The 25305-nt window shown below is 31.6% G+C and overlaps 1 protein-coding gene across 5 annotated transcripts in view; it reads left to right on the plus strand.

Annotated features, from left to right (window-relative positions):
• PBX3 (PBX homeobox 3) overlaps positions 1 to 25305 on the plus strand; it is a 292919-nt gene that overhangs the window by 18419 nt on the left and 249195 nt on the right. The window lies entirely within an intron of this gene.

Below are 25305 nucleotides of genomic sequence, written 5' to 3' on the forward strand. Positions count from 1 at the left end.
CACCACTTGTCTCAGTTAAGACAATTAAAAACACTTTTAAATAATAAGTGGGAACAGGGTGATAGTGAACATGAGGTAGCACTATGTTTTTAGGGAACTTAATAAGTAAATACTTTTTGATTTTGTTTAAATTTATATTACATTTTAAACTATACTAATATTGATTACCCTGTAGAAGAATTGTATTGAAGCATAGTAGTTATTAGTATAAAGAGGGTCAGATGCAGAGACTGGTACAAAGCAAGGACTCTCATGGTAATGATGTTGCTATTTATAGATTCCCCATTTCATTAGTTGCAGAGTTTCAGGGAAGAGATTTTCTCTAGGGGAAATGGATACTTGAAGTTCATTTTCTTTCTTATACACATTAAGGCAGAAACATGAACAACCTGCATTGTAGTACATGTTATGAGATTTTGGGGAGAGGAAGTAGAAGAAAGATACAATTTATTTCCTAACTATATAAGAATAAGCATTCCTAAATTAAACTAGCTGAGCTTTTACTTGGCATGGATCATTCAGATTTCTTTTGTCCCCTTTTATAAAAGTCATTCTTCTCATACAAAAAGCTGCCTAAATTTTATGAAACTGTTCAAAGCTGAATATAATCCCTAATGGTTATAACCTTTCTTTAGATTCTTCTGAGACCTTCCATGGAGTTAGCTGATCACAAGAAGTATAGTTTTAAAATAAATACCATCCTTCTATAAAGGTGTATCAGTATATATTTGTAATATAGGTAATAAGCTTTCCTTCTTAAAATTCTTGACATTTGAATTATTTTTTTCCCTTTAAGAGAATATTTACTTAGTTAGTATTCACTTAATTAGAACTGACTGTTTAATGTTTTCTGGGAGGGTATTTATGGTATTTTCTTTGCTATATTTGCATTCCAGAAATTAAGTCCCCCTGCCATTATTCGGCAAGGCTTTCATACATTAGAATGATGAATTGAAAGTAGAAATGGGAAAAAGACTGCAATGCAATGAAAATTTAATCAGCGTCTTCTGCTGCTTTAATAAGGCAAATAATTCTTATTGGCCGCTGCGTTAAGGTTTCTAATATTTAATTCATAACAAACCTTGCATTATTCTGCAGCAGCATCGACAGCTCCACTTTGCTGCCTGCCAACAGGCAACCATAAAAACTTAAAAGCAGATGTAAATGTCTAAAACAAGGAGAATGATTAGATCTAAAGCGGTCAGAAAAATCAACAGTATTGTGAGAGAGTTTGATGGATCTCTATATTTAGTGATGCAAAAATGGTATTAATTAAATTCACTTTGGGGCACAATTTTTTTTTTTTTTGCACTTGGAGATAACCTTTTTCAAGCTATAATATTTAATGCTTGGCCAGAGAACTCTAAAGGAATCCAGTGCTAATCCAATATTAGGCATCCTTTCAGTAGACAAAAACTGTTCCATTGAAACAAAAAATGTTCTGCTTATTCATGTGTATGAAGTCCAAGTATATGTAGTTAAAATGGAGCTATTGGAATAAAATATCTTCTCTCAAGTTGGTCTGACATATGACACAAGCATCAATTTGATTTACTCCTAATTTTTATTTGAAATTAAATATCTTTTGAATTTGTTATAAAATGAAAGGGAACGTAATATCATAATTCCAAATTCAATGATTCTGTAATTTAAAAAAGAGTTTTGTTTATTTTTTGGAATTATCTTTTCTCATGATAAAAACCATGTTTTGTATTGGATTTTAAAATTGGACAAAAAAAATTAAGGAAAGGATGCCATTGCTGATTATATGTAAACAGGCTGTATAATTCAAAAGGATTTGGAAGAGTATTTCTGTAGTGTGAAGCAAGAGAAAATGGCAACCTGCCAAAGCTAGGTGCAAGCTCTTGTTACATGGAAGGGTTGGGCCTGTTCTCATTTCTTCTTGAAATGGCTTAATTGGTGTCAGCACCCCAGGGATAAAGGCCTGTAACACTGAAATCCACACGATTCACCCTGTCTCTGCTCAGTGTAGGGAAACTGGTAACAACTGGTGGTGAATGAGGAGTGAACGGTGCTGTAACAATACTCGATGATGTTTGGGATGACAGAAATTAATACGCACTTGGTTGAAGAAAGCAATGATTAATGGCAGTGAGCAAGGGAATGCTGTCCCTCCTTTTACTCCACTTTGATGGGGATTGAAAAGCAAAAGGCTGTTTTCATTCTCTGTAGAAAGCAGAGGTCACACAGAGTACATTATAGCAATTTTTCCTCTCTGGTTTTTTTAAAAATCATAAATATTATGATAAGCATAGATTAGTTAGATTTTTTAAAAATGAAAGCTTAAAAGGATATTTTATGTCATTTAAACATTGCTGTTTATGCATAAAGAAATCACACATTCTTCTTTTTACTTGTTAGATCATTTCCCTTCATGTCAGAATAATTAGTATAATTAGGAATTTTTAAAAAAATCTACAAATATGTAGTTGTGTTAATATGCGTTTTACCATTTCACAACTGGAATCAAAAAGCCTTGGTTTGCTGAGAGCTCCTAGGACAAGGTGGGGAATGGAATATTGCTGGTTTTTCTTTTCTTTTCTTTTCTTTTTTAACCTTTTTTTCCCACCCTTCCCCCAAGTTTTCTCCATGAATGTTTGACTTAAATATATTTTGCAAGGTACTTGCACTTGTCAGCAGCTTTCTTAGCCATTTGATAAAGATTCTTTATTCTATAAGAAAGACTGCAATAACAGAACTGTACTTTGGATAATGAATTCTTCATCTGTGGAGAACTTTAAAACAAAGTACAGTGTTGGCATTTTTTTTTTCTTTTGAGTGAGAAGGCTGATATATCTTTTGGATCCGACAGGAAGACATAAATTAATAGAGTTCTGGAGTTCAGTTTCTCATTAATAATCCATTTTGTCATGGTTCTTGGCATTGTCTGCCTAGTAGCTGGTTCATATTTTGCTAAGGGATAAAAGCAGATTGTGTCTTAAGGTACAAAACAAGAGGAAGGAGTTTGTAACTAGCTTTTGGGAACACTAGCTACTTTAAGAAAGAAAAAAAGTGTTTTGCTTTGTAGAAAAAAAATTGTACCCATTTTTCATTTTGAACTATATATTATATGTTTTCCTCGAGAAAGGAATTTCTTTTTAAGATCATAAGAAATGTATTCAGAATCATTGAATATAAAGTTTGTTGCTTAAAGATGCCCTTGCTGGTTATTTGAAAATGTTTTTCTGGACAGTAACAATAAGTTTGAGCCATTTTTTCATATTTATTTTTAGAATCACATGCTAAGATATAATTGCAATTCAAAAATGAAATGTTGAAAACTGACTGCTGTACTGTTTGTACTGGTAGCTGTGTATTTCTATTACCCCTGCCCAGTTTTAGCTACATAGGAAATATTTGACAGGTACAGCAATTGTATATTTTGCAGAGTTTAAAACATTAAAGAAAATTGGAATCAGCATAAGATCTAAAAAATAGGCTTATTTTAAACTTGATAGTCCTGTAATTAACCTCTTGTATGGGTTGAAACATGTATCATAAAAATATGTTGAAACTGAGAAGTTTCCTATATAATCTTAATAATTATTTTGTTTTGTTTTTATATTTATTTTCAAGTTTTAACTAATTATGGAAAATTATCATACATTTCTTTAATTTTTATTTTGCTATTTCTAGAACAATTCTTTGAAAACTTGTTGGGCTCTCAAGGAGTCTAATGCCAATATCTAAAAAGGCAAGAAAAATGGAAACAAAGTTCATGCATGTACATTTTGTTTAATTTTGAAAAATTATTCATCTTCTAAGTTTTCTCTTTTTTGCAATGTCCTTGGGAATGTGTGCCTAAAATACCACCAATAGAGAACAATACATTTCATCCATAAGATTGAGTCTTCCAAATACAAATTGTTCTCAGTAGTTTAACCTACTTTTGTTTTACTCTTCCTTATTTGAAGAGTATAGGTATAAAAGAACCAATAGGTCAAGTTGAAAGAAGTGATCATTATGGGAAGATAGGAGACTTTGGCTAGCATTTTCCTACAAGATAAAGGAAGACATGTATAAGCTAGATTTCCTCATCTTTATTTAATACAAGGTGCTTGGATCAGACCTTCGTTAATTAAGATTTTTTAGCGCTCAAGACAAAATATGAATCTAAAATATAATGATGATGCCTTGCATGTTATATAATACTTTGCCGTTAGACAGTGATTTTATGGGGAGAAGAATGAATATTTTTATTGCCTAAATTTGGGCTTTTCCTGTAATTCAGTAAACCTTTATTTTTTGGCTTTAAGTATTTATTCAGGCCCCTCGCACCCCACTATATTCAGGTAATTGTATTTATATCTATCTATCTATAAGCCTAAGTTTGCCAACATAAGGCATGGTCTTTGCATGGCCTTAGCTATGATACAAAAATATAAGTGTGTAAGAGAGGTGAAAGTGCTTTTGAGATCCAAGAATGAAGAGGGTTTTTAATGAATTGGTTCATTAGGGAAGACTTTCTAGAGAGGGTTTCATTTAAATTGAATTTTGAATTGGGGAAAGGGAGAGGACATTTTAGACATAAAAGGAATTTTGTGAACAAAGACCTGTAGTGGGAAAGTGTGGGAGTATGTATAGGGATGGTGTGCAGTCCAGTTTGGTTGGAAAATTAAATATGTTAAAGGAAATACTATGATATAAAGTAAATTGTAGAGAGAAGTTAGAAAGATTTTTGAGTAAGATTTATCTGAATCATTATTAATTGGAATATAATTTAGTTATTATTTGAAGAAAATGCCATATTTTATTCTTTTAATGTTAATATGTGTATAAATATGGGGAGAGAGGATGGCAGAAAACATATATTCATACTACTTTATATCTCCCATGACACCTATAGTAATACCTGGCACATGGCATTCTCAGTAAATAATTAGTAGTCAATGACTGCAGATAGGGATTTTCCATATGGATAAGAGATTAGAGTTCTTTCTAGAGAATAGAACTGGAACCTATGGCTGAAAATCATGAAAAGTAAAATTTTGGTTCATTATAAAGAGAGATTTATAAGTTAAGAACTACCCAACAGTGGATTGAAGTGCCTCAAGTGTAGTTAGTTCCGCATCTGGAAATTTTCTAGTGAAAACTGTATAACCCCTTTTAAGGATGTTGTAAAGGAAATTGTTTGGGCAACCAAGTGGTAAAATGAATAGAGTGCTGGGTTTGAAATCAGTAAAACTTATTTTTCATAAAATTTACTTGTTGTATGTCCTGAGCAAGTCACAGCTCCTGTTTACTTTACTTTCCTTGTCTGTAAAATGAACTGGAGGAAAAACTTGCAAACCACTGCAGTATCTTTGCCAAGAAAACTTTGTTATGAAAAATGAGACAGGACTGAAACAGCTCCAGAACAACAAAAAAAGAGATTCTTGCTTAAGAATAAGTTGGGCTATATGACTTCTGAGGACCTTTCAGCTCTGACATTCTACAATTCAGATTTAAGGAGCAATATTGTACATCTGACATTTAACATCACAGTGTTAAAGGAAGAAAGGGATTCTTAAACTAAGATCCATTGAGAGATTTCAGGGAAATCATCTTATGAATGTTTTTTTAAAAATATACATTAGTCCTGTGTATTTTATTTTGTACTTTAAAAAACATTGTTCTAAGAAGGCTTCCAAAAATTTCACCAAACTGCTAAAAGGGACCGTGGCACACAAAAATTATTAAAAACCCTGACTGAATGTAATCCCTTCTCCTACTACTTTATAGATTATGAATCTGAAGCCTTGTTAATGGGGGAAATGAGATTAGAATCCAAATATCCTAATTCCTAATTTAATGCTTTTTTTTCACTATACTGCACTGTTTTTCTTTTGCCATAGAGTATTTGATTGTCAAAATATATAATTTATTTAATCCTTGCCTCATCTTTTGAACCTATAGGTCATAACCTAGAGGATTTTTTTGAGCACATTCCTTTGCATAAAGTTGGTGCTTAAAAAATGTTTGAATGCTTTAAGGAATTTTAAATAATTTGTAGACTGGGAAACTAGGTGATTTCCATTTAAGCAAACTATTTTATAATATAATTTCCTTGTTTTTATTACTAATATTTATCCTGAAAGATAAAAAAGCAAAGATCAAATATTAATATTTTGTGAAATTATTGGCCATCTAGAAGTATGGAAATGAATCTTTTTCTTTGTTTTGGCCTTAGTTCTTTACATAATTATAAACAATTTTTTTCATCACAAGGAACATAATATTTCAGGCAATGTTTCTTCTGTGTCGGCAAATAGAAGTTGTTTGAATTATGAAGGTTTAGAGCATACTTCTTTCTATATACAAGAATTACAAAGGACATTTGTCTTAACACATTGTAGTGAAATTTTAAAAGAGCAGGTTTTGACAGAAGACATTTTGCTGACATAGAATATTTTGTTCACTTTTGACTCTCAAATAAGTGCTACTTCTGTCATAATGATTGATTTATCTTCATTTTAAGCCATATATTTCATAGCCTTTTTTTCATGTTCTTGTAGTTTACTATCCTAGCATATAATGTCAGTGTTTAAAATGAAAGATTGCAAATTTGCTTTATAATTAAAGTGAAAGTGGCATAGCTAGGGTTGTGTTTTTGAGCCCATACTGGTTATGGATGAACATAAAACAAATCAAGAAATCATTACATTGAATGTATGTACATTGAGATAATTTATAACTTTAAGCTTAGTTGGATATTCTACACTAGAAAGTCTGGATGTGGTAAAGTTCTCTTTGCATCATTTCTTTCCTGACCTATATTAAGTCATTCTGCTTATTAACATCATGGTTATAATTTACTAAGTTATTTTATGTTTTCAATCTGTCTTGGTATATTTCTTATTCAAATTCCCAACAAAAATATCATGGTAACCATATTTTGCATTCAAGTGCTTAGATAGGAATGATCTCTTAGTATTAATTGAAGCATTTCAACTTTGGAAATCTTTTTTTGTATCTACATCTTTGAAAAATGAAATTCTTTATTTTGAATTTTCTGAAGGATAGCATGTGACCTCTTGCATCAAGTAACCACTGAGTTCACAGACCTGTTTGAAAGGTACGTGAATGCTTCTTTTAGCATCCTATTAATTGTCACATTAGCTTGGTTTAAGGAAAGATGAAGAAACTCCTGCCTGAGATTAGATGATAATATCTGATCTCAAATTAAAAAGCATACATGCTGTTCCTATTGATATTCACATATGTATATATAGATGTGTATATAGACATATACACACATACACAAATACATATAATATATTCATATATATATATAATATATGTACATATTTGTGCTCTGTCCTTTAAATTTTTTTCATAAATTATTATAGGGATGATTTAAAAAAAACTTTTATTATGTTTCTTTATCCATCCACAGTTACATCTGCAGTTTTGTTTCTTTACCTTGACATCCTTGAATTTTTCCTTCATCTACAGTCTAAATTGTCAGAGGCGTATGCACATGTGCACACAGACACACTCACACACACGCACATACCACATGATGTGAGCCTGCTGAATGTGAGGATGAAGTTGCTGAGAATCAGACTGATAGAATCTAGGGAATTGTGTAAAAAGAACCACAGAATCTCAAAATTGTACAGGACCTCAGAGGCAGAAGGGGAAAATTGGTGGGGCTGGGGAGGAGTGAGAATGAGATGGGGAAGTAAATTAAGCTGAAACCAATGATGTCCAGTTAATCTGGGGCAGACAGTTGTGCCTTACTTTATAAATTAACCTTAGGTAAGCTCTGTAGTACTTGATATTTTACATTATTGCTTATCTTTTAAAATATATTCTTCCTTTTTTATTTTGTGTAGGCAACTACTAAGTGATACAGTGAATAGGATTGGGCTCATAGTCATGACTTGAGTACCAAATCTTGCTTTAGATATTCAATTGAGCTATGTGACCTTGGGGAAATCACTTAATCTTTCAATATTTGTAGTGACATCTCCTTATTTGTAAGATGCATAGAAATTTTGTGATGATCAAATGAGTTGAAATATGTAAACTATTTGCTGTTATTATGATACTTTTTTCAATACCTAATAAGTGTTCAGTAGTTGTAAATGATGTACAAATTTGATATGTGCAAGAATTGCAAGTATGCATTGTATTAAGGGGGATTCAGGTTAGGAAGTGGACCAGAATATACATACCTGAATATGATTCACAACTTCTTTTGATCTCATTAAATTCATTTGACTAGCAAACTGTAATTTTACTTTCTTATTTAAGAAAAATTTATCCAATTAAAATCACATTATTTTTATGATACAACTCTCTTTGACATACTACAATGAGGGAATGCTATTCAATGAGAGTAATACAAAAATAACAAAAGGAGAGGCAGTTTGGCATATGGCCTAGGTATGCCAATGAAATCATAGTTTAGTGAATCTTAAAGCTTACCAACAATAGGATTATGTTCCAAACATTAGACTATATGTAAAAGTCTTCCCCCATTTTACTTCCTTTACTTTCCTCTTTCCCCAGTGTCTCAGTTATGAACTTTACGAGTATGGGACAGTGTCCTTGCTCATAGTATTGTGCAGATTTATGAAAATTTAGAGGTTATCTACTTCCAACCTTTCATTTTAAATATGAGGAAACCAAGCCCATTGTGGTAAAGTGACTCAACTGAGATCATGCAACTCCTAAATAGCAGACACAGTATTCAAACTCCGTTCCTCTATCTCAAAGTGCGACTCTTTCCACAATAGCACACTGTAAAGGAAAGGCCTATTTGTATTTTGAGGAATGAAAAAAAAAACTGTGATTGGAACAATATTTAATAAAAGAAAACAAGGCTATATTTTGGAAACATTTGACAACATTAATTACAGACACCCCTCATCTGTCACCCCCAAAATCTCAACCTCTTTAAGAAAATCTTTCACACTTGTGCCTAGAAAGGCAGCTTCATTGGAACATTTTCATAAACTACCATCAGTTATGCTGCAGCAGCTTCACAAATCAGAAATGATATCTTCAGGCACTGCTGTCAAGTGTTATTCAAATAATACCAGCCTCACATTTGAATAACAGCAGACATTTTGAATTAATTAATCAGATGAGATAGTCTAGGCCTTTTCTCATTAGTCTCTGGGTCAGGCATGGGAAGATATATGCGTTGGTGATGATATACTTGTCTTTAATCGTGATTTATGAAGATTTAGGATTGTGTGTGATTTGTCAAAGGTTCTGGGAAAAGGCTGGTGCATATTTCATTACCTAATCTGAGATTGATTTCATGATGCTAAGAGATACACCACTATTGTTCAGATGTGTGGGAGCACAGGTAGGTATGGTATCCCAGGGTTTTTAACTGGCTTATCTTTGCAACTGTCAAACAGTGCTGTAAACTTTTACAGCCTGCAGTTAATAATTCCTGCTTTAATTATAGGTAAATTTTTCATTCTGTCTAAAGAGAGAAGCTTCAATGATTATTTAGTTAAAAAGCATAGCAGACTTTATAACTATGACCCAGTATGTATTGTGGACAAAGTTGGCAAATTTCATGGGTTGGTCATGGTGAAAATATAAAATTTCATGGCTTGTCACCAATTAATAGAAAATTCCCATTAAAATGATACAAATAACCAGAGCATAACAAGGAAGATGACTCTCCTTACATGTTAGCTTCTAACTCATAGGATTTATGTTGACGTTGGAAATAACACTTTTAAAATCCACCAACAAGTAGTACTTTTGCATATACTAGGAGTTTAATACTTCTGTTAGGCTTCCTTGACAGAATATTCTCTTATTAGTTATGAGGAAAGCAGCCTTATTTTTTCCCAAACTGATTTTGGAGTTTATTGTCCCCTGTCTTAATTTATAATCGTGGAATTTTAAAATTGGAAGAAACTTTATTTAATTAAAATCCTGGCTCTGCTTGTTACCTCAAACAATCACTCAATCAACTTGGATCTGTTTCCTCATCTGGAAAATGAAAGAATTAATTTAGGGGAGCTTTCAGGGGCTTTTTGAGTTTAAATCTTTTGCTATGGTAAACTTTCCCATGAAACATGAATCTCTTTTGTAGCATCCCGGTATGGCCTCTGCTTGAATATCTCTAAATGAGGGGGAATTCACTATTTCCCGAAGCAGAACATTTCATTTTTGAATAACTCTAATTATAGACAAGTTCTTCTGTTTTATGTGAAGCTAAAATCTACCTTCATGTAACTTCTCCCTATTCTAGTTCTGGTCTCTTCCACATGACAGCCTTTTTTATTGTTTAGTGCTCTAAAACCAGTTTGAGTGTATTTGTGGGTGCAGAGAAAGGGCTTTTTGTTAGTAGGCCCTGGTGAAGTACGAAATCTTAAATTTAGATTATTAGGTTGGCATTTATTCAATTTACATTTTGCCTCTTCTTTCATGGTCTGATAATGAGATGCGTAAGTATATGAAAAATCAAAATTCAGGATTTCTGAGAAGAATTTGACTTTGTGTGAAGGATATATTTTTCTATTCAGAATAGAGCTCTCTGGATAGGACACTTCCTGAGGGTAACATCTGTGATACATAAAGTATTCATTTACTTTACATTATCAATCAAACCATTGTTTAAAATGTATTTAATAAAACAAGTAAGGGTAGACTAATTTTTCTGATTTGCATTAAAAAAATAAAAATGGTCATTCCTCTTTCATTTTAGAAAGTGCAATTAAGTTAAGGCTATTTAACATGATTAACTGGGCTGTTCATAAAATTATTTGTAACTTGCATTATATTTATAGTACAGAAGTTAGTTTTATAGGTGACTTTAAAATGAATCTTGTTATATAATCATATATTTAGGTGCAGTTCTATTTTGTCTATTTTGGAGGAAGTCAGTTCAAAAATACTTTGATATTTGAAGAAAAAATAGTATTTAAATATTATTCATGTCCATATGTAATATCAAGGATTTGAATAATCAGAAAAGGAGGTGATTTGATTATATAATTAGAATATAATAAGGTAACAACCTGAATGTTATTGATAACCCTTAGATACTAAAATAACAGGGGTACCTTTCATAAACAGTGCTCTATTATAGAAAGAACATTGAACCTGAAATGAGAAAATCTGGTTTGAATTCTGACTGAAAATTAGTAAGTTTTTGTTTGTTATTTCAATTTCCTGGGTCTCAGCTTTCTCATTCATAAAATGAGGGGGTTGAATAAAAAAAACTCTAAAGGTGTTTGTGGCAGCCCTATTTGTAGTGGCTAGAAACTGGAAAATGAATGGGTGCCCATCAATTGGAGAATGATTGGGTAAATTGTGGTATATGAATGTTATGGAATATTATTGTTCTGTAAGAAATGACCAGCAGGATGAATACAGAGAGGCTTGGAAAGACATGAACTGATGCTGAGTGAAATGAGCAGAACCAGATCATTATACACTTCAACAACAGTACTGTATGAGGATGTATTCTGATGGAAGTGGATATCTTTGAGAAAGAGAAAATCCAATTCAGTTCCAAATGATCAATGATCTACAGAATCAGCTACACCCAGAGAAGGAACACTGGGAAATGAGTGTGAACTGTTTGCATTTTTGTTTTTCTTCCCAGGTTATTTTTACCTTCTGAATCCAATTCTTCTTGTGCAACAAGAGAACTGTACGGTTCTGCACACATATATTGTATCTAGGATATAATAATATATTGATCATATATAAGACTGCCTGCTATCTAGGGGAAGGGATGGAAGGAGGGAAGGGAAAAGTCGGAACAAAAGTGAGTGCAAGGGATAATGTAAAAAATTACCCATGCATATATATGTTCAGTCAATAGAAGTAATAATAATAAAAAAAAGAAAATCTCTAAAGGTTCCTACTAGATCTAAAGTCCATTATTTCCTTTAAACTTCTAGCCCTTTGGGTCAATTCTCTGTGAAGAAATTAAATGAAAAGACATACAATAATTGTACAGGATGAGAATATGTTCTTTCTCATCTCTTTTGGGAATTTGTCTTATAGAACAATCTTCCCTCCTTCCATTCCTCTTCATACTATGCCAAAAAAGAAATCTACTGGCTTTTTTCTTCCTTTCTGTCTGCCTATAAATAAACACAACCAGTATTCTTAAAAGTAATCCCCAACTTTGCCAATTCTTCTTACTTTATCAGTCTTATATCTTGTGTCCTAGAAAGGACAATCTACAATTCTTCTACTTTGTTACCTATTCATTTTTGAACTCCTTTCAACTGAAATAATTATAAACCTACCACCTTATAAAACAATCTTTTCAATGAACCTTACATAATTTAATTGTTTAACCTGATGGACTTTCTCATACTTCATCCTCTACCTTTTTGCAGAATTTGACAATGGTGATTATCATGTACTCCTGGTTAGTCTCTTTCTCCTTAATTTCTGTGACACAGCTTGTTTCTTGTTTTTATCTTATCTGATTGATATTGGTATCCCCTAGTTCATTGTCCTATTCCTGCTCAATAAGTGTAGATGTTCCCTAAAACTTTATCCTGGTGAGTTCTTTATTTTATATTTTTCCACTGATGATTTTATCCTATTGGTTTGGTTAAAACCTCTATGCAGAAAAATGTGAAATCTGTATATCTTGCTCTAGTCTTTTCCCTGAATTTTAGTTTTATTTTAGCTTTAAAAATCTCCTGCCTGCTTGATATATCTACTTAGCTATCCCATTGGCACCTCATGCTCCTAAATTAATCCCTTCTTTCCACAACATCTTCCAGATTTCCTTTTTCTGTTAATGATGTGAGTAGTTACAAACTCTTAAAAACAAACAAACAAACCTCTTAAAAATAGTCAATTTTGGCTTTCTGTTTTTCCTTATTTCTTTTAGCCCATCAACTCCCCAAAGTCATAATGATTCTTATCTACATCTCATCTCTGATTCCTTTACATTGAAGTAGACAATCCTTTTCCATACCTATTTCTGTTAAGAGTGCTGTATTCCACTCAGTCAAATAGCCTTGACCTTGTAATCATCCTTTTCTCTTTTGTTGTTTCCACATCCATTCACTCATTTGCCAACTCTTCTCAATTCTATCTTTATAACACATTTTAAAATTGTTGTAGCTGTTACTAACTCTAAATTCACATAGTCACTAGTTGAGGCCTTTTTCTCTTCTGGACCAGACTATTATAATAACTTCCTAATCAGGTTCCCTGTTTCCTGTCTCACCTCCTTCTACATGAGAAATTCAAAATAAACTTCCAAAAATATTGGTCTGACCATGCCACTTGATTACTCTTCCCCTTGTAGTACATTCTCCACAAAATTGAAAACGATTTTTCTAAAGTCTGTGTTTGATCATGTCATTTCTTTCCCCCACTTCTATTCCCAATTTTCTCTTGACTTTATTTCATATATTCCAGTTGTTCTCTATTACTTCTATGATTAGCTATAAACTCCTTTGTTTAGCATTTAAATCTCTTTTCACCCTTCCTTCTTTTCTATTTATATATTAATTTTTCCCTGTCCATACTCTGTGGTCAAACCATTCTGGACTACTTGCTGTTTCTCACATATCTCTAGGCTTTGCATGTTTTGCTGTCTCATATCTTAGATGTTCTCTTACCTCTTTTTTGTCTCTTGCAATCCCAGTTTCCTTTGACTCATCTCAAACTAGGTTTTCTGTAAGAACTTTCTGGTGGTTCTAGCCATTACCTTCTAAAGTTACCTTGCATTTGATTTGTATATGTTTATATGTATGTGTGTGTGATACATGTAAATATATTCATAGATATTGACACATGTATATCTATACACATACTTATTTATATGTACATACACCAAAATAAACTTCCTAAGGTTTATATTTGACCATGCCGTTTGATTAAGATCTTTCCTGAAATCTCTCTTCCTTTAATCCATCTTTCTCCTTTCCCCCTTTGAGTTCTCTTTATTATTAGAATGTAAGTTCCTAGAGCACAGGGACTGTACAGTATTGCTTTTGTATTTGTGTCCTTGGTGATTAGTACAGTGCCTGGCATATGATGAATTCTTTTTTTTTTTTTTTTTTTCTAAAAGATTTCTTTTTTTCTTTTTTTTTTTTAATTTTTATTTTATTTTATAATTATAACATTTTTTTGACAGTACATATGCATGGGTAATTTTTTACAACATTATCCCTTGCACTTACTTCTATTCAGATTTTTTCCCTTCCTCCCCCAACCCCCTCCCCCAGATGGCAAGCAGTCTTATATATTACAGTATATTCTAGATACAATATATGTGTGTAGAACCGAATTTTTTGTTGCACAGGAAGAATTGGATTCAGAAGGTAAAAATAACAGTTTACATTCATTTCCCAATATGATGAATTCTTAATAAATTCTTGTTGATTGATTAATTGGATCTTCATTTTGTTTGTAGGATAAATATAAGCCCCTTAATCTGTCATTTAAGGCCTCCTATAATATGGCCCTATCCCACTTTTCTAGCCTAATTTTTTATTATTGTACTTTTCACATACTCCAGATCACAGCCAAATTAGACTACCAGTTGTTATTGAATTTAATAGTCTATCTCCTACCCTCATGTATTTGCAGTCCTTCCTCCAAGCCTGTAATGCATGCCTTCGTCACTTCTTTGTCTTAAAATATTTATTTCCCTTTATTCAGATACTCCTTATTCAATGAAACCACCTCTTGATTTTCCCCCGCCACCCTTTTCCTCATTGATAATACTCTTATGTCAAATCATCTTATATTTACTTCTTTTATATCTGATTTGTCACTTCTCTAGGGTGTCATATTTGACTATAATGACATCATCTCCTTTGAGGCAAGGATTATCTCATTTTTCTTGTCATATCCCTTGTACCTGGCAAAATCCTTTCTGTCTAGTGAGTGGTTAGTAAGTGTTTGAATTGAATTGAATTGACCTCTCAACTTTTGTTTCTCTATTTGTGAAATGGTATTATCCATATTCTCATTATTACCCTCTTGGAGATATTTGGGAGAAAGTTCTTTATGAATCTTTAAAATGCTACAAATATAGTGTTTTTTTTTTTTAAGTAGTATTCGCTTATTCTGTCTTTTTGGACAGTATTGGCCCATCATGGGTCAAAACTTTTATGTCTATTTAGAGAAAATGTGATATTATGGAAAAAAAATACTCAATTGGGAGCCAGGAAATTTGTATTATATTTTTGATTCTTCCATTTAATAATTATGTTCCTGTGGGAAAACTTAGTCTTTTTCTTCATCTCTAAAATGGGACTAATGATATATCAGAACTTGGGTTGTACATTAATTTTTTTAAAGGTTTTTTTTTTTTTTTTACTTTGTTTCTTCTCCTTCCCACCTCTGTCTCAGCTTCCCAATAAGGGGGAAAATCCCCTTTAACTAGTAAGCGTCATTCTAACATCAAGTTTTCTATCAGCCATGTCCAAAACATATATGTTTCAATCTTCATCCTGAGCCTATAATCATTCTGTTACAAGTGGAGGGGATAATATGTTTTCATTCTCGGTCTTCTAGGATTGTGCTTGGTCAGTTCATTGCATTGATTCTGAAGTCTTTCAAAATTGCTTGTAATTATATTGTTATCATAATATAAATTGTTCTGCTTACTTCATTCTGTATCAATTTATACAAGTCCTACCAGTTTTGTCTGAAACCATCTTCTTCACTATTTTTTACATCTCAATAGGATTCTATTATATTTATATATTATTTTGTTTGGCTGTTTCCAGTTGATAAGTGATTCTTTGCCACCACCAAAAGAGCCATTATGAATATTTTTGTACATGAGGATTCTTCTCCTTGTTCTTTGTTCTCCTTGGGGGTATTAGGTATATTAGTGACATCTTAAATCAGAGTATGCATGCTATAGGTAGGTCAAGATAGTTACTACTAATGTTTCAAGACCTTTCTGTAAGGCCTAAGGTGAACTCATTATAAAAAAAAAAAAAGTGTGCTCTGATAGAGCTTATGATGAGAATTCAGTTATATTAACTTTGTCCGTGTTGACATGGAGGTCCTGAAATATACATGTATGTATGTATATGTATAGATGTATAGATATATCTGTATATCACCTTACAATATATAAAGTCTACTTCATATATAATCTCATTTGATCTTCTTAAGCACTTTGGGTGATAGGTAGTATTTTTCAATCTCTTTTTACAGATGAAGTCTTAGTGACAAAGACAATAGTTTCCCCACAATTTCTTGGCTGTTATCAGAAGCAAAATCTGAGCCCAAGTCTCCTGATTCTAAATCTGATCTTTATTTATCTGAAACATCTTTATTCTTTTCTAAACTTGGATTAAGACTAAAAAAATAGCATTTAGGATTTGAGTGATATAGCAACTAATGGGTTATGTTGAAACTAAATTATTTCTAATAAAAGCATAATATTCAGACGCAATAAAAATAATCATTATTATATTTCTATTTGTTTTATTTGTTGTTCATTCTTCCTTCTTGAAAAGGACCAATAACTTTATGAGGGCAGTATTGTGAATTTTTTGTGTGAATTGTATTTAAGGGAAGGAGAACTGCTCAAAGTCATTCTCACTGTTATGTCAGAGAACTACCAGACTCTTGGTAGAACATGTCCAACATATAAATTGTAGTAATGCCATTGCTGCTTTTAAAGTTATGAAGGAATGTATATCAGTCTCATAATATTTTAATTTAGGGCTTTACCCATTGGAATAGTTTCGCTGGCCTTGACACTGAAGTGACAATGGACCATTAATATCAATATAATTCCTATTTTAATATTAATGAAAATTTTTTTAAAAAATTTAAATTTTAAAGCAAACCAATATAAAAATAAAATTCCAGAAGGGATTTTAAAAAAATGGTTGGTTGAAATTATGTCCCTCTAAAGTATCTCATTTTGGTTCATGAAAGCAGAGAAATATAAAAATATTGCAGCCATTCTTTTATAGTACAGAATTTTATTATTCACCAGTTTGTGATTTTGGTTAAGCAAGCTAAACAGTAGCTTTTATTAGTATCTTTCTGGCTTTTCTTTAGTTGTTGAATCCTAAGTATAAAAGCAATATAATCTTTTGTCAAATTAGATTTTTCTTTATTATTTTTTTCAAATAGGATTGGGTCTCATTGACTTTATAAGACCAGTTACTCATGATCAGCACAGAAATTTTCACCAATACTATATCTCTCCTTTTACCTTTACTGTACTGGTGTTGGATTTAATGTAGACTTTTGATAAGCTCAGCACATTTTGTCATAAAATTCCTGAACTCAAGAAATCTACCAGCCTCAACCTCTCTCAGGAACAGGCTAATAGGCATGTGCCACCATGCCTGTCCCATTTATCCATTTAAAACCATTTATTATGAATTTTAAACATTAAAATTCATTAAGCATAAATTAAAACTATTTAAATTTTTAAAAAATAGATTTCTACACATATTTCTTCCATTCTTATAAATTTTAAATGTGAGGTTTCAAAGATACTTGCTACAAATACTTTCTACAATGTATTGTTTTAATTTTAATTTCTTGTTGTATAACTATAAATTTTTATATATTGAATCCTTTCACCTTGCTTCCATGCCTACTTAATTCATTTATAATTATATGATGATAAAAATAGGGTTAGCATGTAAATGTTGTAAATCACCAAATCTATTTTCCGATTATTTGAGTGTTCAAATCAACAGGGCCACAGATAATCTAAAAGAGATCAGTCTTTTGCTAGTAAGCTTTTTACTTTTTTTTTTCCCCCCTTAGTCTGATATTTTAGCTATACTGATGACTGGGAGTTCTAGCAGTTAATATGCCTTAGCCTTTGCTTTTACAGACAAGAAATAGCTCTTATAGTTATATTGCTAGGTTTCAAAACTATTTACAATAAGTGGGATAGTTTACTACCTCAGGGTAGTGCATTAAGCCTATTGCTCTTGAGAATCCATTTTCATTTCTTTTCACCAATTGATGGGACAGATATGACAAGCCTCTAAAGTTGAGTGGAAATTTTCTGTGGGTAGAGCTGTTGTATTAAATTACTTCTTACCACCACTAGTGAAAGTTGTAAAGACTAGTGAGTCGGCAGTCTGTGTCTAAGAAGAGAAATATATTGTTCTAGAATAGAGAAGTTACAAGGTCTAATGTATAGGATAGTCTTCTTAGGTATCCTTCTCTATCTTTAAATCACACCTCTAAGTCTATCTCCTATAAAAACCCATTATCACAAAATACTTGTTAATTGAAAGTGATGTTTTATGTTCAAAGAAGGCTACATTAATACTTTAGATCATAGATCTAGAGTTGAACTCCATCTATGTGTAAATCCAGCATAATTTCCAATTTCACAATGCTTAGTATCTATCTTGTATCTATTTTCTTTCCCCTAGTCAACTTTAAGCTTTTTAACAGGTAAGAACTATATTTAAGATAGTACTGGAGTATTCCACCTAGAATTATTAATGGGGAAGTAACATTAAAAGGGAGAACTTGTTTCCTTAGGAACATTGCTTATGCAGATGCTGTGTACTATGGCAACAATAAACAAAGTGATGCTCAGGAAGATTTAGTACTGTTGAGGTTTAGGTGCTAGCTTGGATCATTGTCGACTACATATATAATTTACTTCTGATGATTGACAGAATGGCATGGTACAATTTGATTATAATGTATTAATGACACTAATGGAAAATGATGTTGTTTGGGACAGGATTATATGAGATGTCTTAATATCTCTATTTCTCTCTTCTCTCTACCATGGGGATCCTTAGTGAATTCTTCTTGATTGATTAAATTCCCTCTGTCATTTTATCAAGTGACCACTGGCAATTAACTTGGTTTTTTTCTATTTTTTTTTATTTTTATTTTTTTAATAGAAGAATTGACCATACAGTTCTGTTTAAAACATTAATATGTAGTTTTAAATGAAAAACATATTTTAGTGGACTCTGAAAGAAAATGCCACAAAATAAACTTTGATTAAAGGGGTCCAGATTTTGATATAGACTACATCTTATTTTTAACAAAATACATTTTTGAGGGGAAGATTGTTACCACTTTTAAAACATTTATGAAGGACTCTTTGATTTCTGAGTTTGTTATTTCCTTTAACTGATAGGCTGATAATGAACAGAATAATTAACTTTAGAGTCTGATCAACCCAAAGACCCCATCTTCTGGGGGAAGAATCCAATATTTGACAAAAACTGATGGGAAAATTAGAAAACAAATATAGCATTTAAACTATATACCAAGATGATCTTCAAATGAATACATAAAACTTAACACAAAGGATGACATTATAAAGCATTAGAGGAGCCAAATGACAGATTATTTTTCAGGTTTTTTGATAAAAGGAGAGTTCATTTTCAAAGAAAACAAAGAGAGGATCAGAGAAAATACCTTGGACAATTTTGTTTTACATCAAATTATCAGGTTTTTGCACAAACAAAACTAATGCCACTAAAATTAGGAGGGAAACAATAGGGAAAAAATCTTTGTAGCAAGTTTCTTTGATAAGGGTCTCCTTCCAAGTTAATATAAGGAGCTGATTCAAATGTACAAGACAAAAATATATCCTCCTGTTGACAGTAGAAGGATAGGAATAGTAGAAGGATATGAACAGCAGTCAAAGGAAAAAATTCAAGGTAGTGATTTGGAGCCTTTTTTATATCAGTGTTGCTAATATTTAGAGAAATGCAAATAAAAGCAGCCTTAAGGTTTCACCTGATGCCTGTCAGATAGACAAGTTTGATAAAAAGGATACATTTTAAATATTGGAGTTTTGTAAAAACAGGTACATTAATGTAACTTGGGTGGAGCTCTGAACTGTCTAGCTGTTCTTCAGAACAGCCTTTCAAGGCAGTTTCAAACTGTGGCCCCCAAAGTTACAAAACTCTATATACTCTTTGACCTGTGATACTGAAACTATGTGTATATCCCAAGGAGATTGAAGAAAGAATGAAAATGATCCATATATACAAAGATGTTTATAGCAGCTATTTTTGTGGTGGCTAACAACAGAAACAGGGGGTAGGTAGGGTATAGTTGAACAAGAAATGGCATATAAATATAGCAGAATAATGTAATGCAAGAAATGATGAAGCAGATAGTTCCAGATACCCCTGGAAAATTTGATTAACTGATACAAAGTAAGGTAAGCATAATCAAGAGATTAGTTTATACTATATCATCGACATTGTAAAATTCTGACCAATGCATTAATCATTAATGATTCCAGAGGAATCATTAATGAAACATGCTATAGATATCTTAACAGAAATGTGATGGACTCAAGGTGAAGACAGACTTATTTATTTATTTATTTTTGGACATAGCCAGTGTAGGAAATTGTATTGTTTAACCATGTATGTTGTTAAAAGGATTTTGTTTTTATTTTTATTTTTTCTTCCCAGTTGGTAGTGAGAGAGGTGGAAAGGGAGAGAGAAAATAGATTTTTATTAATTGGAAAAAACTTTTTAAAATATATGTTGATGAGAAATCCCCCAAAACTGAGAAATATCTCTGCATATATCTTCATTCATATTTGTTTTCCTTTTTCTTCTCAGTCCATGAATATATTTCGTAATGATTTCTTTCTCAAGGAATTCAATTCTTAGAAAATCAGACTTAAGAAATTCAACTGTATGTATGCATGGGCTGAATATTCTCCATGAGAACCTGAATATTATTCCCATGAGATCAATAGCAAAAATAGATTTCCCCATAAAATTATGACATTCTCTATTAGAATGCACTATAATAAATTATGTCATTATAAGTCCACTATCTTTTAATAATAACAGTTTTATAATGAGCAAGTGAATTTCACTTTGCTAACTATTATGAGAGATTAATAAATACATTCTATAATCAAGAAATAGTAGAATGAGATGATTCCATTAAAAAAATTTAAAATACCAGAATTTCAGGTCAGAATATAACCATGTTCCACTCCCAAAGAAAGCATGATGTTAGACTTTAAATGAACATTTTACCTCTGAGCATCAGTTTCCATATTTATAGAAAGAGCGATAGTAATATTTGTATCAAGTACTTTACAGGATTGTTGTGAGAATCGAATGAGATTACATATATATTTAAAAACTTTGTGAATCTTAAAATAGTATATTTTTCAGTGATACCTCAATAATATAGTGCTTTTGATTTACAAAGTATTTTCCTTTTGAGGAAATGTAGTGTGACTACCCACTTTTCCCTGGGGGGTGGTGTATGACTAGAACTTTTTTGGATAATCTCTTTTTCCTGTAATAAATACTTGATTAGATTATTTGTGTGAGGATTATGTCTTAATATCTTCTACTTTCTCATGAAAACATATCCAAATAGGATCTTAGAATTTAGAGCTGAGCTGCATATATAAGCTTTAGAAGTGCTGTAGCTTTTCTTTTTTATAGTGGAGGAAATTTGGAGAAAGTTCAGGTGAGTTACCCAAGGAACATAGCTAAAGAATTAAATTTCAACTCAGGTTTTCTGAATATAATAACTTATTATAGAGTTTGTGATATCTGTAAGATTTTAAGATGGCAAATTTTCCTGTTTATTCTATAGGGGTTTCCTAGTCTCCTTATCAACTAGTATTTTCTCCTTCCCTTCTGAGATTACCTTCCATCTATTTGATATATATCTATATTTATCTGAATATATCTACTGGTCTAAATGTTTCTATCTTATCTATATTTTATCTTTCACATTAGAATATGAGTTCTTTGTCAGCCGGGACTCTTTTTGTCTTTCCTTGTGTCATTAGTTCTTAGTTTTTGTATCAAGCAATATACTAAGTAGTTAGTAAATGCCTCTTGATTGACTGCTGTTATAGGTAAACAGGCTTTTATGTGACTTCACTAATACTTTTCTAAATTTAAATTTTGAGTGTAAGATTCAGTATAATTTAAATGCAAACATGCATTTTTGTATATTAAATATTTTAATATGTTACTACTTGAACTAATAACAAATAGTGTGATAAAAAAGTACAGAGTTCATAATTCTTAGACAGTTTAGTAATTATACAGACAGCTTATAGTTAAGAGACACTGTTCAATTCGAGGATTATGAACTATGGTGATGGCTATTGTATTCCCATAGTTATTGCATTTATCCATAATTATACTGTCAAAGGCTCAGTTAATGAACTTTTCATTTAAGGGCACTATCAATGCAACTTTGGAATTTTCTTTTCAGCTGGATTTTTTTTAAAAGTACATTATGGACACTGTCCTTAAATATAATTTTCTTATTGAAATTAGCTGAGATCATCTCATGATTATTAACTCTTGCATTATTTACAATAAGAGAAGGTAAAATAAGAGAGTTTCTTAGTGTTCAGAAAATTTCAGTAGAAAAAAATAAGAGATGGTTAACAAAGAAATTATATCTTTTGTTCTTAAGGTGATGTCCTTCTTTTTGTCTAATTACTGTTCCATTGTATACTCCCTTTCAGTGTAAGAGGCAATATGCAGATGTGAAACACTACTGTACCTCTAAATGTTTAAATACTGAATAATTTCTAATGCAACGAATCTTTAATTGCTTTCTTTTATAAAAAAAAAACAATAACAAAACCTGACTTCAGATACATAATTTAACTAGTTTAATATATATGAAAAAGAATATTTGTGGGAAAATGACATAATACTAATTCTTTGAATTATTACTGGAATACCAAAAGAGAATGTGATGTACTGGATAGAGAACCAGTCTCAGAGTAAGAAGAATCTGGATTCTGTTCCTTTCTCTAGAGTGCTTCACCTGGGATCAGGAAGATCTGAGTTCAAATATTTGCCTTAGACATTACCTGGGTGACCTTAGGCAATTCACTTAATCTGTTTCTTCATCTGTAAAATAGAGGTAATAGCATCTGCTTCCAAGTGTTATTTTGAGACTCAAATGAAATAACATTTATAAAGCTCTTTTGTAAACCTTAAGCACTATATCATTGGTAGTTATTACATTATGTAACCCTAGGCAAATCATTTAATCTCTCCATGCTCTATGTAACTTTTTGAGTTGGAGAAGATGCTGATGATCTTCATTGATTCAGTTAAATGACCAATCTTGAACAAAAAATAAACTCTTTCTCAGATTTTGTGATTCATTCTAATAATGTTTAACATTATTATTTATTTGTTTGTGTCATTTTTCATCTAGTATTTAAAATATTTTGAGTATATGATAATAGGCACAAGACCTTCATATTTATACTTAGCTCCATTTTGATAGAGGAGTAGTTATTTCTTTCAATACTTTAAGACTTATGATGTCACAGATATGGCTATTCTCTCCTACAACATATCAAATCAGTTTTTGGTTTTAGCTATGGCTGTTGCTTCCCAAATACCATTACTTAATGAATTATAGAATCTCAGAGTTGGAAGAGAGATCTCAAGACCTTGTAATGCTTGAATAGAGATTACTATCTATAACTCTCTGTACACTTCCATTGATAGGCTCATTACTTATTCTATTTTTAGACAGCTTAAATTTTAAGAAGTTATTTCTTAAATTTGACTGGAATGTGCCTTTTTGCACTTTTTATTGTTAGTGTTGCCCTTTTAGGCGAACTTATCCATATGGCAGCACTGCAAATACTTATCTAAGTTTCTTTCTGCCTAAATTTCTTTCAGGTGATTTGACTAATGGAATGATTACTGGTGCTTTAATCATACTGATCATCCTCTTTTGGATGAAATTCTTTGAATTTAGCTAGAAGAAGTGTTGTGTGGTACACCCATTGTCTGCCATTGAACCAGTACTCAGCCTTCATGACTTAAAAGGACTTCAGGGCTTATGTTTGATTGGTTTATTATTTTTGGATTTCAATATTACTTCCACATCCAGATAAGAGATTGGAGGAATTTCAGCTTGTATTAGAAATATTTGAAGTAATCTATTCTTTCTTCCTATATAAGCTATATTTTGGGCTCTTTTGAAAAACTAAGATGACTAGAAATCAACAATTCTTGTTTATTTCAAGGGAGAATTTGTGGACAATTTAACATAAAGGTATAATTCCCTTCCTCTCAACAAAAGATTATTTCAGTATTGGATAATGGAAATTATAGTGGACAAAGCCGTCACTTTAGAGTAAGAAGTCTAGAGTTGAAGTGTTGGCTCTGATACTTTGCTCTTTGCTCTGTGATCCTGAGCAAATAATTTCACCCATGAATCTTTGCTTCACAGATTGTAAAATGGTAGTATATACTTATATTACCGACCTCTTAGGGTTCTTGTGAGTGCATTGTAAATCTTTTAAGTGCTAGAAAAATATAAGTTGTTGGATTCGATGAGAGAAAAAATGCAGTAATATGCACGTGGTGTTTTCTTTTCATGAGTATAGGTATAACCAAATGAAGATATTTGAGAAGACTGAACCTCATTATATCCTATATTTGAAAAGGTATGTAAAATTAGTTTTGGAGATTGGGACAAATATGTTATATCTTCCTTAAGGTTGATATCTATGCATTTTTGGTGCCTTTTCTTTATAAAGTGGTTTTGCTTTTTGACTCACATATCCTTCTAAAGGAAAAGCAAACTTATAAAGTTCAGTGGCATTTAATGGTTGGCACTTTCTTTTTCCAGTATGCGTATTATTTCTTTTTTAGTATACTCCCAGCCTTAGAAACATAAGCAGCTCCAAACTCCATATATTTAGTTACATTTATTATCCTTGTCTTTTTTTAATGTAACAATAATAGTAGCAATAGCAAAGTATTAACTATTATGGAGAGTAGAATTATAATAATAAACAAAAAAAACCCATACCAGTTGACAGAATAATTTCTATTTGAAATTAAAATTCAGTAATGATTAATTATGGAATTTTCCCACATAAACTTTTGAATCACAGATTCATAGAATTTCAAATTTGTGAGAAATTTACAGAAGTTGAGATCAACTTATATCTAAATAGTAATCTCTTCTACAACCCTCCAACTTTCTAGTTGCAACTTTCAACAATCATGCATCTATATAGAAAAAACCAGAAGATACTGGATTCAAAAGGAAGACTTGAAACATGTAGAAATAGAGGCGCAAATGAGTTTAAAGCCTGTCATCTTGATCATTGATATGCCTAACCATATATAATACATATTTTTAGTAACTAGGAATTTATTCTACATTGCTATTGGTTCAGAAGTTGGTTCTTTCAAATATGTCATTTAACTGGAAAATTTATATTTCACTCATGGAGTTTAGCAATCTCCTTGGCCAACCACATTTGTATTATTAAACAGTAAGAGCTCTTTTCTCCAGCAATTTACCAATTGGAAAAGCTCAAGCAAACAGCATTTTTTGATATCCATCAATACTTATCTTCAACATCGT

This window comes from Sminthopsis crassicaudata, chromosome 2, assembly GCF_048593235.1.
Source record: "Sminthopsis crassicaudata isolate SCR6 chromosome 2, ASM4859323v1, whole genome shotgun sequence".
Lineage (NCBI taxonomy): Eukaryota > Metazoa > Chordata > Mammalia > Dasyuromorphia > Dasyuridae > Sminthopsis > Sminthopsis crassicaudata.